The sequence below is a fragment of the Triturus cristatus genome, chromosome 5_2 (assembly GCF_964204655.1).
Source record: "Triturus cristatus chromosome 5_2, aTriCri1.1, whole genome shotgun sequence".
NCBI classification, from domain to species: domain Eukaryota; kingdom Metazoa; phylum Chordata; class Amphibia; order Caudata; family Salamandridae; genus Triturus; species Triturus cristatus.
In genome coordinates, this window is record NC_140588.1 from 575,763,431 (window position 1) to 575,776,530 (window position 13,100).

Here is a 13,100-nt window from a genome sequence, read left to right on the forward strand (position 1 = left end):
CCATCGGAGCAGGATCTGCTGATGCAGGCCCGGCTGGATCAAATGTGCAAAGGCTTGTCCCCAGGCCTCGGGAAAAAATTGAGCAGAGATTCCCGCCTCCGCCTCCTCTTGCCTTCCGAACGGGCTTCCAAACGGGCAATGCCCTGACGGGTACCCCACGCCCCACCCTGCCCATGCCCACACCCCTGTATATGAGGGTGACCCATGTCCCTCACCCTCCATGCTCGAACGGAAGACACGTGTGTCCTGAGGGGAGCGCCAGACAGGCATTTCTCCGGCCAGGCAGACCCCTGCAGCACCCGTTAGGCTCCAAAGCCTGTACATTCCCAAGATGCCACTGGTCACTATGCAAATCAGACAGCCCTGGCCACACCCTCTCCGCCGCTGGGCTCTGCTGCTTTCGGTACGTGCAGCTCAGCTTTTTCTTACCCTGAACCAGACTTCCGTTTCAGCAAAAAGGTGGGTTGCAGTGGGTCCGGGATGCCATTTGGAGACAAAGCCTGCGGCCCTGTCAAAGATGACTTCCTGCCACACACCATGTGGTCAGAAGCCTACGAAAAGAAGCGCACCTCGGAATACAGAATCTCACTTCCTCAAGAGCCTTGCACAAGAGATTGTCCTCCCGCCGAGGAAAGCAACTCAAAGGGAACCTTGCGAAAATCAAATTAGGAGCCAGATTGCGGGATGCTAGGCAAACTGTTTGTCAGAAAAGCAAATTCATTTTGAGAAGCCCTGACCTGCGGGAAGGAAAAGCATTCAAGGGCAGAAGAAGGACTGTTTCCTGACCGGGAATCGAACCCGGGCCGCGGCGGTGAGAGCGCCGAATCCTAACCACTAGACCACCAGGGAACCCACAGCCATACAGCAAAAGTTCCTACACTGCTCTCCTAGTGACAAAGCTCATGGGGGCTGAAAGCATATTTTATTCTACAGCGAATATGAATCAGAACTTGAAAAAACACTCATGATTCCACCAGACTGTTTGTCACTTCCAAGCACAGGCCATCCCCTCCCCCGTGCTACTGAACCGACGAATTCCTGTACAATCGGGATCCCCGGGAAATCACAAGAGGGACACCTAGTGGCCGCTGATAGCTCAAAGACAGCTGGTACACCTTCTCACACCTACCTCGTTATTCAGCTTGCTGGAAGAATACATTGCGAATGACCGATTCAAGAGTGCAAGGGAGAAGAGTGCTCCAAAGTAGATGTATACATCGCAGCCGGGTTTTCCAGCAATTTACCTTTCTGATGAGCTGGTACTGCACTTTACGCCCACATAGAGCACCTGACTGGGTGGGGGACTGCGTGCGCATGAAGGTGGCTGAGGGCAATGGGAGCAAAGCAACCTGGGACACAGGGGACCCAGCCCCTTTCCTCTGCTTTCGTCTATAGGTCGGGGTGCCTTTTTAAGGACCTTCGATTAAAAAAAGCTGAGCTGCGTGGACAAATTACGCACGTCTACGTCTTAGAGGGATCTTCCCTGACCGGGAATCGAACCCGGGCCGCGGCGGTGAAAGCGCCGAATCCTAGCCACTAGACCACCAGGGAGGAGATGCTCTTGTGAGCCTGCCTTGCTCACTTCCTTATTGTGACTAAGCTAACTCCACTGTATAGATTGCCCATAAAGTACGAGTGGGGAAAAGTTAGGTGTCACACAGTGTGTTTGTCATAAGCAATTACCTTTATCCTCCTGCAAAAGCCTTTTTACTCTGCAATCACCTCTTGCTGGACAGCCTGCGCTGGAGCAGCCAGCATGAAAAGGGAGCTGAGTAAGGCAGGGCCTAGGGTCTCACCAGGGTGGCCGAGTGGTTAAGGCGTTGGACTTAAGATCCAATGGACAGTTGTCCGCATGGGTTCGAGCCCCATCCCTGGTATGGGTTTTCAGCGAGTGTGTAGGAACTTGCAGATGCTTTTTTAAAGCATTTTCCTCTGCCCTCCTCACCCTCCCAGTGCCCTTCCTTAACAGTCCCAATTCACGTCTCAGCTGTGGGGTCTGCTGCTACTCTGCACTTAGCATGGATGCTTCCCAAAGCAATGCAGTGCCACCTACGCAGAGCCCCTGCTTAGAGAAATACACCTCCTATGTCTTTTCCCACTGAAGGGAGCAGGAGGAAGTACTTGCTTCCTGGGGAACATGGGCCTGCCACTGGAATTTGTTAACCCGCCTCTTGCGGATTTCTCCCCTTTCTTTGATTTACACCTGCAGGCTCTCCCTTGCCATCGGAGCAGGATCTGCTGATGCAGGCCCGGCTGGATCAAATGTGCAAAGGCTTGTCCCCAGGCCTCGGGAAAAAATTGAGCAGAGATTCCCGCCTCCGCCTCCGCCTCCTCTTGCCTTCCGAACGGGCTTCCAAACGGGCAATGCCCTGACGGGTCCCCCACGCCCCATCCTGCCCATGCCCACACCCCTGTATATGAGGGTGACCCATGTCCCTCACCCTCCATGCTCGAACGGAAGACACGTGTGTCCTGAGGGGAGCGCCAGACAGGCATTTCTCCGGCCAGGCAGACCCCTGCAGCACCCGTTAGGCTCCAAAGCCTGTACATTCCCAAGATGCCACTGGTCACTATGCAAATCAGACAGCCCTGGCCACACCCTCTCCGCCGCTGGGCTCTGCTGCTTTCGGTACGTGCAGCTCAGCTTTTTCTTACCCTGAACCAGACTTCCGTTTCAGCAAAAAGGTGGGTTGCAGTGGGTCCGGGATGCCATTTGGAGACAAAGCCTGCGGCCCTGTCAAAGATGACTTCCTGCCGCACACCATGTGGTCAGAAGCCTACGAAAAGAAGCGCACCTCGGAATACAGAATCTCACTTCCTCAAGAGCCTTGCACAAGAGATTGTCCTCCCGCCGAGGAAAGCAACTCAAAGGGAACCTTGCGAAAATCAAATTAGGAGCCAGATTGCGGGATGCTAGGCAAACTGTTTGTCAGAAAAGCAAATTCATTTTGAGAAGCCCTGACCTGCGGGAAGGAAAAGCATTCAAGGGCAGAAGAAGGACTGTTTCCTGACCGGGAATCGAACCCGGGCCGCGGCGGTGAGAGCGCCGAATCCTAACCACTAGACCACCAGGGAACCCAGAGCCATACAGCAAAAGTTCCTACACTGCTCTCCTAGTGACAAAGCTCATGGGGGCTGAAAGCATATTTTATTCTACAGCGAATATGAATCAGAACTTGAAAAAACACTCATGATTCCACCAGACTGTTTGTCACTTCCAAGCACAGGCCATCCCCTCCCCCGTGCTACTGAACCGACGAATTCCTGTACAATCGGGATCCCCGGGAAATCACAAGAGGGACACCTAGTGGCCGCTGATAGCTCAAAGACAGCTGGTACACCTTCTCACACCTACCTCGTTATTCAGCTTGCTGGAATAATACATTGCGAATGACCGATTCAAGAGTGCAAGGGAGAAGAGTGCTCCAAAGTAGATGTATACATCGCAGCCGGGTTTTCCAGCAATTTACCTTTCTGATGAGCTGGTACTGCACTTTACGCCCACATAGAGCACCTGACTGGGTGGGGGACTGCGTGCGCATGAAGGTGGCTGAGGGCAATGGGAGCAAAGCAACCTGGGACACAGGGGACCCAGCCCCTTTCCTCTGCTTTCGTCTATAGGTCGGGGTGCCTTTTTAAGGACCTTCGATTAAAAAAAGCTGAGCTGCGTGGACAAATTACGCACGTCTACGTCTTAGAGGGATCTTCCCTGACCGGGAATCGAACCCGGGCCGCGGCGGTGAAAGCGCCGAATCCTAGCCACTAGACCACCAGGGAGGAGATGCTCTTGTGAGCCTGCCTTGCTCACTTCCTTATTGTGACTAAGCTAACTCCACTGTATAGATTGCCCATAAAGTACGAGTGGGGAAAAGTTAGGTGTCACACAGTGTGTTTGTCATAAGCAATTACCTTTATCCTCCTGCAAAAGCCTTTTTACTCTGCAATCACCTCTTGCTGGACAGCCTGCGCTGGAGCAGCCAGCATGAAAAGGGAGCTGAGTAAGGCAGGGCCTAGGGTCTCACCAGGGTGGCCGAGTGGTTAAGGCGTTGGACTTAAGATCCAATGGACAGTTGTCCGCATGGGTTCGAGCCCCATCCCTGGTATGGGTTTTCAGCGGGTGTGTAGGAACTTGCAGATGCTTTTTTAAAGCATTTTCCTCTGCCCTCCTCACCCTCCCAGTGCCCTTCCTTAACAGTCCCAATTCACGTCTCAGCTGTGGGGTCTGCTGCTACTCTGCACTTAGCATGGATGCTTCCCAAAGCAATGCAGTGCCACCTACGCAGAGCCCCTGCTTAGAGAAATACACCTCCTATGTCTTTTCCCACTGAAGGGAGCAGGAGGAAGTACTTGCTTCCTGGGGGACATGGGCCTGCCACTGGAATTTGTTAACCCGCCTCTTGCGGATTTCTCCCCTTTCTTTGATTTACACCTGCAGGCTCTCCCTTGCCATCGGAGCAGGATCTGCTGATGCAGGCCCGGCTGGATCAAATGTGCAAAGGCTTGTCCCCAGGCCTCGGGAAAAAATTGAGCAGAGATTCCCGCCTCCGCCTCCGCCTCCTCTTGCCTTCCGAACGGGCTTCCAAACGGGCAATGCCCTGACGGGTCCCCCACGCCCCATCCTGCCCATGCCCACACCCCTGTATATGAGGGTGACCCATGTCCCTCACCCTCCATGCTCGAACGGAAGACACGTGTGTCCTGAGGGGAGCGCCAGACAGGCATTTCTCCGGCCAGGCAGACCCCTGCAGCACCCGTTAGGCTCCAAAGCCTGTACATTCCCAAGATGCCACTGGTCACTATGCAAATCAGACAGCCCTGGCCACACCCTCTCCGCCGCTGGGCTCTGCTGCTTTCGGTACGTGCAGCTCAGCTTTTTCTTACCCTGAACCAGACTTCCGTTTCAGCAAAAAGGTGGGTTGCAGTGGGTCCGGGATGCCATTTGGAGACAAAGCCTGCGGCCCTGTCAAAGATGACTTCCTGCCGCACACCATGTGGTCAGAAGCCTACGAAAAGAAGCGCACCTCGGAATACAGAATCTCACTTCCTCAAGAGCCTTGCACAAGAGATTTTCCTCCCGCCGAGGAAAGCAACTCAAAGGGAACCTTGCGAAAATCAAATTAGGAGCCAGATTGCGGGATGCTAGGCAAACTGTTTGTCAGAAAAGCAAATTCATTTTGAGAAGCCCTGACCTGCGGGAAGGAAAAGCATTCAAGGGCAGAAGAAGGACTGTTCCCTGACCGGGAATCGAACCCGGGCCGCGGCGGTGAGAGCGCCGAATCCTAACCACTAGACCACCAGGGAACCCACAGCCATACAGCAAAAGTTCCTACACTGCTCTCCTAGTGACAAAGCTCATGGGGGCTGAAAGCATATTTTATTCTACAGCGAATATGAATCAGAACTTGAAAAAACACTCATGATTCCACCAGACTGTTTGTCACTTCCAAGCACAGGCCATCCCCTCCCCCGTGCTACTGAACCGACGAATTCCTGTACAATCGGGATCCCCGGGAAATCACAAGAGGGACACCTAGTGGCCGCTGATAGCTCAAAGACAGCTGGTACACCTTCTCACACCTACCTCGTTATTCAGCTTGCTGGAAGAATACATTGCGAATGACCGATTCAAGAGTGCAAGGGAGAAGAGTGCTCCAAAGTAGATGTATACATCGCAGCCGGGTTTTCCAGCAATTTACCTTTCTGATGAGCTGGTACTGCACTTTACGCCCACATAGAGCACCTGACTGGGTGGGGGACTGCGTGCGCATGAAGGTGGCTGAGGGCAATGGGAGCAAAGCAACCTGGGACACAGGGGACCCAGCCCCTTTCCTCTGCTTTCGTCTATAGGTCGGGGTGCCTTTTTAAGGACCTTCGATTAAAAAAAGCTGAGCTGCGTGGACAAATTACGCACGTCTACGTCTTAGAGGGATCTTCCCTGACCGGGAATCGAACCCGGGCCGCGGCGGTGAAAGCGCCGAATCCTAGCCACTAGACCACCAGGGAGGAGATGCTCTTGTGAGCCTGCCTTGCTCACTTCCTTATTGTGACTAAGCTAACTCCACTGTATAGATTGCCCATAAAGTACGAGTGGGGAAAAGTTAGGTGTCACACAGTGTGTTTGTCATAAGCAATTACCTTTATCCTCCTGCAAAAGCCTTTTTACTCTGCAATCACCTCTTGCTGGACAGCCTGCGCTGGAGCAGCCAGCATGAAAAGGGAGCTGAGTAAGGCAGGGCCTAGGGTCTCACCAGGGTGGCCGAGTGGTTAAGGCGTTGGACTTAAGATCCAATGGACAGTTGTCCGCATGGGTTCGAGCTCCATCCCTGGTATGGGTTTTCAGCGGGTGTGTAGGAACTTGCAGATGCTTTTTTAAAGCATTTTCCTCTGCCCTCCTCACCCTCCCAGTGCCCTTCCTTAACAGTCCCAATTCACGTCTCAGCTGTGGGGTCTGCTGCTACTCTGCACTTAGCATGGATGCTTCCCAAAGCAATGCAGTGCCACCTACGCAGAGCCCCTGCTTAGAGAAATACACCTCCTATGTCTTTTCCCACTGAAGGGAGCAGGAGGAAGTACTTGCTTCCTGGGGGACATGGGCCTGCCACTGGAATTTGTTAACCCGCCTCTTGCGGATTTCTCCCCTTTCTTTGATTTACACCTGCAGGCTCTCCCTTGCCATCGGAGCAGGATCTGCTGATGCAGGCCCGGCTGGATCAAATGTGCAAAGGCTTGTCCCCAGGCCTCGGGAAAAAATTGAGCAGAGATTCCCGCCTCCGCCTCCGCCTCCTCTTGCCTTCCGAACGGGCTTCCAAACGGGCAATGCCCTGACGGGTCCCCCACGCCCCATCCTGCCCATGCCCACACCCCTGTATATGAGGGTGACCCATGTCCCTCACCCTCCATGCTCGAACGGAAGACACGTGTGTCCTGAGGGGAGCGCCAGACAGGCATTTCTCCGGCCAGGCAGACCCCTGCAGCACCCGTTAGGCTCCAAAGCCTGTACATTCCCAAGATGCCACTGGTCACTATGCAAATCAGACAGCCCTGGCCACACCCTCTCCGCCGCTGGGCTCTGCTGCTTTCGGTACGTGCAGCTCAGCTTTTTCTTACCCTGAACCAGACTTCCGTTTCAGCAAAAAGGTGGGTTGCAGTGGGTCCGGGATGCCATTTGGAGACAAAGCCTGCGGCCCTGTCAAAGATGACTTCCTGCCGCACACCATGTGGTCAGAAGCCTACGAAAAGAAGCGCACCTCGGAATACAGAATCTCACTTCCTCAAGAGCCTTGCACAAGAGATTGTCCTCCCGCCGAGGAAAGCAACTCAAAGGGAACCTTGCGAAAATCAAATTAGGAGCCAGATTGCGGGATGCTAGGCAAACTGTTTGTCAGAAAAGCAAATTCATTTTGAGAAGCCCTGACCTGCGGGAAGGAAAAGCATTCAAGGGCAGAAGAAGGACTGTTCCCTGACCGGGAATCGAACCCGGGCCGCGGCGGTGAGAGCGCCGAATCCTAACCACTAGACCACCAGGGAACCCACAGCCATACAGCAAAAGTTCCTACACTGCTCTCCTAGTGACAAAGCTCATGGGGGCTGAAAGCATATTTTATTCTACAGCGAATATGAATCAGAACTTGAAAAAACACTCATGATTCCACCAGACTGTTTGTCACTTCCAAGCACAGGCCATCCCCTCCCCCGTGCTACTGAACCGACGAATTCCTGTACAATCGGGATCCCCGGGAAATCACAAGAGGGACACCTAGTGGCCGCTGATAGCTCAAAGACAGCTGGTACACCTTCTCACACCTACCTCGTTATTCAGCTTGCTGGAAGAATACATTGCGAATGACCGATTCAAGAGTGCAAGGGAGAAGAGTGCTCCAAAGTAGATGTATACATCGCAGCCGGGTTTTCCAGCAATTTACCTTTCTGATGAGCTGGTACTGCACTTTACGCCCACATAGAGCACCTGACTGGGTGGGGGACTGCGTGCGCATGAAGGTGGCTGAGGGCAATGGGAGCAAAGCAACCTGGGACACAGGGGACCCAGCCCCTTTCCTCTGCTTTCGTCTATAGGTCGGGGTGCCTTTTTAAGGACCTTCGATTAAAAAAAGCTGAGCTGCGTGGACAAATTACGCACGTCTACGTCTTAGAGGGATCTTCCCTGACCGGGAATCGAACCCGGGCCGCGGCGGTGAAAGCGCCGAATCCTAGCCACTAGACCACCAGGGAGGAGATGCTCTTGTGAGCCTGCCTTGCTCACTTCCTTATTGTGACTAAGCTAACTCCACTGTATAGATTGCCCATAAAGTACGAGTGGGGAAAAGTTAGGTGTCACACAGTGTGTTTGTCATAAGCAATTACCTTTATCCTCCTGCAAAAGCCTTTTTACTCTGCAATCACCTCTTGCTGGACAGCCTGCGCTGGAGCAGCCAGCATGAAAAGGGAGCTGAGTAAGGCAGGGCCTAGGGTCTCACCAGGGTGGCCGAGTGGTTAAGGCGTTGGACTTAAGATCCAATGGACAGTTGTCCGCATGGGTTCGAGCCCCATCCCTGGTATGGGTTTTCAGCGGGTGTGTAGGAACTTGCAGATGCTTTTTTAAAGCATTTTCCTCTGCCCTCCTCACCCTCCCAGTGCCCTTCCTTAACAGTCCCAATTCACGTCTCAGCTGTGGGGTCTGCTGCTACTCTGCACTTAGCATGGATGCTTCCCAAAGCAATGCAGTGCCACCTACGCAGAGCCCCTGCTTAGAGAAATACACCTCCTATGTCTTTTCCCACTGAAGGGAGCAGGAGGAAGTACTTGCTTCCTGGGGAACATGGGCCTGCCACTGGAATTTGTTAACCCGCCTCTTGCGGATTTCTCCCCTTTCTTTGATTTACACCTGCAGGCTCTCCCTTGCCATCGGAGCAGGATCTGCTGATGCAGGCCCGGCTGGATCAAATGTGCAAAGGCTTGTCCCCAGGCCTCGGGAAAAAATTGAGCAGAGATTCCCGCCTCCGCCTCCGCCTCCTCTTGCCTTCCGAACGGGCTTCCAAACGGGCAATGCCCTGACGGGTCCCCCACGCCCCATCCTGCCCATGCCCACACCCCTGTATATGAGGGTGACCCATGTCCCTCACCCTCCATGCTCGAACGGAAGACACGTGTGTCCTGAGGGGAGCGCCAGACAGGCATTTCTCCGGCCAGGCAGACCCCTGCAGCACCCGTTAGGCTCCAAAGCCTGTACATTCCCAAGATGCCACTGGTCACTATGCAAATCAGACAGCCCTGGCCACACCCTCTCCGCCGCTGGGCTCTGCTGCTTTCGGTACGTGCAGCTCAGCTTTTTCTTACCCTGAACCAGACTTCCGTTTCAGCAAAAAGGTGGGTTGCAGTGGGTCCGGGATGCCATTTGGAGACAAAGCCTGCGGCCCTGTCAAAGATGACTTCCTGCCGCACACCATGTGGTCAGAAGCCTACGAAAAGAAGCGCACCTCGGAATACAGAATCTCACTTCCTCAAGAGCCTTGCACAAGAGATTTTCCTCCCGCCGAGGAAAGCAACTCAAAGGGAACCTTGCGAAAATCAAATTAGGAGCCAGATTGCGGGATGCTAGGCAAACTGTTTGTCAGAAAAGCAAATTCATTTTGAGAAGCCCTGACCTGCGGGAAGGAAAAGCATTCAAGGGCAGAAGAAGGACTGTTTCCTGACCGGGAATCGAACCCGGGCCGCGGCGGTGAGAGCGCCGAATCCTAACCACTAGACCACCAGGGAACCCAGAGCCATACAGCAAAAGTTCCTACACTGCTCTCCTAGTGACAAAGCTCATGGGGGCTGAAAGCATATTTTATTCTACAGCGAATATGAATCAGAACTTGAAAAAACACTCATGATTCCACCAGACTGTTTGTCACTTCCAAGCACAGGCCATCCCCTCCCCCGTGCTACTGAACCGACGAATTCCTGTACAATCGGGATCCCCGGGAAATCACAAGAGGGACACCTAGTGGCCGCTGATAGCTCAAAGACAGCTGGTACACCTTCTCACACCTACCTCGTTATTCAGCTTGCTGGAAGAATACATTGCGAATGACCGATTCAAGAGTGCAAGGGAGAAGAGTGCTCCAAAGTAGATGTATACATCGCAGCCGGGTTTTCCAGCAATTTACCTTTCTGATGAGCTGGTACTGCACTTTACGCCCACATAGAGCACCTGACTGGGTGGGGGACTGCGTGCGCATGAAGGTGGCTGAGGGCAATGGGAGCAAAGCAACCTGGGACACAGGGGACCCAGCCCCTTTCCTCTGCTTTCGTCTATAGGTCGGGGTGCCTTTTTAAGGACCTTCGATTAAAAAAAGCTGAGCTGCGTGGACAAATTACGCACGTCTACGTCTTAGAGGGATCTTCCCTGACCGGGAATCGAACCCGGGCCGCGGCGGTGAAAGCGCCGAATCCTAGCCACTAGACCACCAGGGAGGAGATGCTCTTGTGAGCCTGCCTTGCTCACTTCCTTATTGTGACTAAGCTAACTCCACTGTATAGATTGCCCATAAAGTACGAGTGGGGAAAAGTTAGGTGTCACACAGTGTGTTTGTCATAAGCAATTACCTTTATCCTCCTGCAAAAGCCTTTTTACTCTGCAATCACCTCTTGCTGGACAGCCTGCGCTGGAGCAGCCAGCATGAAAAGGGAGCTGAGTAAGGCAGGGCCTAGGGTCTCACCAGGGTGGCCGAGTGGTTAAGGCGTTGGACTTAAGATCCAATGGACAGTTGTCCGCATGGGTTCGAGCCCCATCCCTGGTATGGGTTTTCAGCGGGTGTGTAGGAACTTGCAGATGCTTTTTTAAAGCATTTTCCTCTGCCCTCCTCACCCTCCCAGTGCCCTTCCTTAACAGTCCCAATTCACGTCTCAGCTGTGGGGTCTGCTGCTACTCTGCACTTAGCATGGATGCTTCCCAAAGCAATGCAGTGCCACCTACGCAGAGCCCCTGCTTAGAGAAATACACCTCCTATGTCTTTTCCCACTGAAGGGAGCAGGAGGAAGTACTTGCTTCCTGGGGGACATGGGCCTGCCACTGGAATTTGTTAACCCGCCTCTTGCGGATTTCTCCCCTTTCTTTGATTTACACCTGCAGGCTCTCCCTTGCCATCGGAGCAGGATCTGCTGATGCAGGCCCGGCTGGATCAAATGTGCAAAGGCTTGTCCCCAGGCCTCGGGAAAAAATTGAGCAGAGATTCCCGCCTCCGCCTCCGCCTCCTCTTGCCTTCCGAACGGGCTTCCAAACGGGCAATGCCCTGACGGGTCCCCCACGCCCCATCCTGCCCATGCCCACACCCCTGTATATGAGGGTGACCCATGTCCCTCACCCTCCATGCTCGAACGGAAGACACGTGTGTCCTGAGGGGAGCGCCAGACAGGCATTTCTCCGGCCAGGCAGACCCCTGCAGCACCCGTTAGGCTCCAAAGCCTGTACATTCCCAAGATGCCACTGGTCACTATGCAAATCAGACAGCCCTGGCCACACCCTCTCCGCCGCTGGGCTCTGCTGCTTTCGGTACGTGCAGCTCAGCTTTTTCTTACCCTGAACCAGACTTCCGTTTCAGCAAAAAGGTGGGTTGCAGTGGGTCCGGGATGCCATTTGGAGACAAAGCCTGCGGCCCTGTCAAAGATGACTTCCTGCCGCACACCATGTGGTCAGAAGCCTACGAAAAGAAGCGCACCTCGGAATACAGAATCTCACTTCCTCAAGAGCCTTGCACAAGAGATTTTCCTCCCGCCGAGGAAAGCAACTCAAAGGGAACCTTGCGAAAATCAAATTAGGAGCCAGATTGCGGGATGCTAGGCAAACTGTTTGTCAGAAAAGCAAATTCATTTTGAGAAGCCCTGACCTGCGGGAAGGAAAAGCATTCAAGGGCAGAAGAAGGACTGTTCCCTGACCGGGAATCGAACCCGGGCCGCGGTGGTGAGAGCGCCGAATCCTAACCACTAGACCACCAGGGAACCCACAGCCATACAGCAAAAGTTCCTACACTGCTCTCCTAGTGACAAAGCTCATGGGGGCTGAAAGCATATTTTATTCTACAGCGAATATGAATCAGAACTTGAAAAAACACTCATGATTCCACCAGACTGTTTGTCACTTCCAAGCACAGGCCATCCCCTCCCCCGTGCTACTGAACCGACGAATTCCTGTACAATCGGGATCCCCGGGAAATCACAAGAGGGACACCTAGTGGCCGCTGATAGCTCAAAGACAGCTGGTACACCTTCTCACACCTACCTCGTTATTCAGCTTGCTGGAAGAATACATTGCGAATGACCGATTCAAGAGTGCAAGGGAGAAGAGTGCTCCAAAGTAGATGTATACATCGCAGCCGGGTTTTCCAGCAATTTACCTTTCTGATGAGCTGGTACTGCACTTTACGCCCACATAGAGCACCTGACTGGGTGGGGGACTGCGTGCGCATGAAGGTGGCTGAGGGCAATGGGAGCAAAGCAACCTGGGACACAGGGGACCCAGCCCCTTTCCTCTGCTTTCGTCTATAGGTCGGGGTGCCTTTTTAAGGACCTTCGATTAAAAAAAGCTGAGCTGCGTGGACAAATTACGCACGTCTACGTCTTAGAGGGATCTTCCCTGACCGGGAATCGAACCCGGGCCGCAGCGGTGAAAGCGCCGAATCCTAGCCACTAGACCACCAGGGAGGAGATGCTCTTGTGAGCCTGCCTTGCTCACTTCCTTATTGTGACTAAGCTAACTCCACTGTATAGATTGCCCATAAAGTACGAGTGGGGAAAAGTTAGGTGTCACACAGTGTGTTTGTCATAAGCAATTACCTTTATCCTCCTGCAAAAGCCTTTTTACTCTGCAATCACCTCTTGCTGGACAGCCTGCGCTGGAGCAGCCAGCATGAAAAGGGAGCTGAGTAAGGCAGGGCCTAGGGTCTCACCAGGGTGGCCGAGTGGTTAAGGCGTTGGACTTAAGATCCAATGGACAGTTGTCCGCATGGGTTCGAGCTCCATCCCTGGTATGGGTTTTCAGCGGGTGTGTAGGAACTTGCAGATGCTTTTTTAAAGCATTTTCCTCTGCCCTCCTCACCCTCCCAGTGCCCTTCCTTAACAGT

The 13,100-nt window shown here is 53.5% G+C and overlaps 11 non-coding genes across 11 annotated transcripts; 4 read left to right on the forward strand and 7 right to left on the reverse strand.

The window, feature by feature from the left end:
• Window positions 1–1,479: 1,479 nt before the first annotated feature.
• TRNAE-UUC (transfer RNA glutamic acid (anticodon UUC)) lies at window positions 1,480–1,551 on the reverse strand. Its single transcript has one exon. It is a non-coding gene; the product is annotated as a tRNA-Glu (tRNA).
• A 243-nt stretch (window positions 1,552–1,794) lies between these two features.
• TRNAL-UAA (transfer RNA leucine (anticodon UAA)) lies at window positions 1,795–1,877 on the forward strand. The gene has a single exon. It is a non-coding gene; the product is annotated as a tRNA-Leu (tRNA).
• A 1,828-nt stretch (window positions 1,878–3,705) lies between these two features.
• Window positions 3,706–3,777, reverse strand: TRNAE-UUC (transfer RNA glutamic acid (anticodon UUC)). Its single transcript has one exon. It is a non-coding gene; the product is annotated as a tRNA-Glu (tRNA).
• A 243-nt stretch (window positions 3,778–4,020) lies between these two features.
• TRNAL-UAA (transfer RNA leucine (anticodon UAA)) lies at window positions 4,021–4,103 on the forward strand. Its single transcript has one exon. It is a non-coding gene; the product is annotated as a tRNA-Leu (tRNA).
• A 1,126-nt stretch (window positions 4,104–5,229) lies between these two features.
• TRNAE-CUC (transfer RNA glutamic acid (anticodon CUC)) lies at window positions 5,230–5,301 on the reverse strand. The gene has a single exon. It is a non-coding gene; the product is annotated as a tRNA-Glu (tRNA).
• A 630-nt stretch (window positions 5,302–5,931) lies between these two features.
• On the reverse strand, window positions 5,932–6,003 carry TRNAE-UUC (transfer RNA glutamic acid (anticodon UUC)). The gene has a single exon. It is a non-coding gene; the product is annotated as a tRNA-Glu (tRNA).
• A 1,452-nt stretch (window positions 6,004–7,455) lies between these two features.
• On the reverse strand, window positions 7,456–7,527 carry TRNAE-CUC (transfer RNA glutamic acid (anticodon CUC)). Its single transcript has one exon. It is a non-coding gene; the product is annotated as a tRNA-Glu (tRNA).
• Window positions 7,528–8,157: 630 nt separating this feature from the next.
• On the reverse strand, window positions 8,158–8,229 carry TRNAE-UUC (transfer RNA glutamic acid (anticodon UUC)). Its single transcript has one exon. It is a non-coding gene; the product is annotated as a tRNA-Glu (tRNA).
• Window positions 8,230–8,472: 243 nt separating this feature from the next.
• On the forward strand, window positions 8,473–8,555 carry TRNAL-UAA (transfer RNA leucine (anticodon UAA)). The gene has a single exon. It is a non-coding gene; the product is annotated as a tRNA-Leu (tRNA).
• A 1,828-nt stretch (window positions 8,556–10,383) lies between these two features.
• TRNAE-UUC (transfer RNA glutamic acid (anticodon UUC)) lies at window positions 10,384–10,455 on the reverse strand. Its single transcript has one exon. It is a non-coding gene; the product is annotated as a tRNA-Glu (tRNA).
• Window positions 10,456–10,698: 243 nt separating this feature from the next.
• On the forward strand, window positions 10,699–10,781 carry TRNAL-UAA (transfer RNA leucine (anticodon UAA)). Its single transcript has one exon. It is a non-coding gene; the product is annotated as a tRNA-Leu (tRNA).
• The last annotated feature ends 2,319 nt before the right edge of the window (window positions 10,782–13,100 follow it).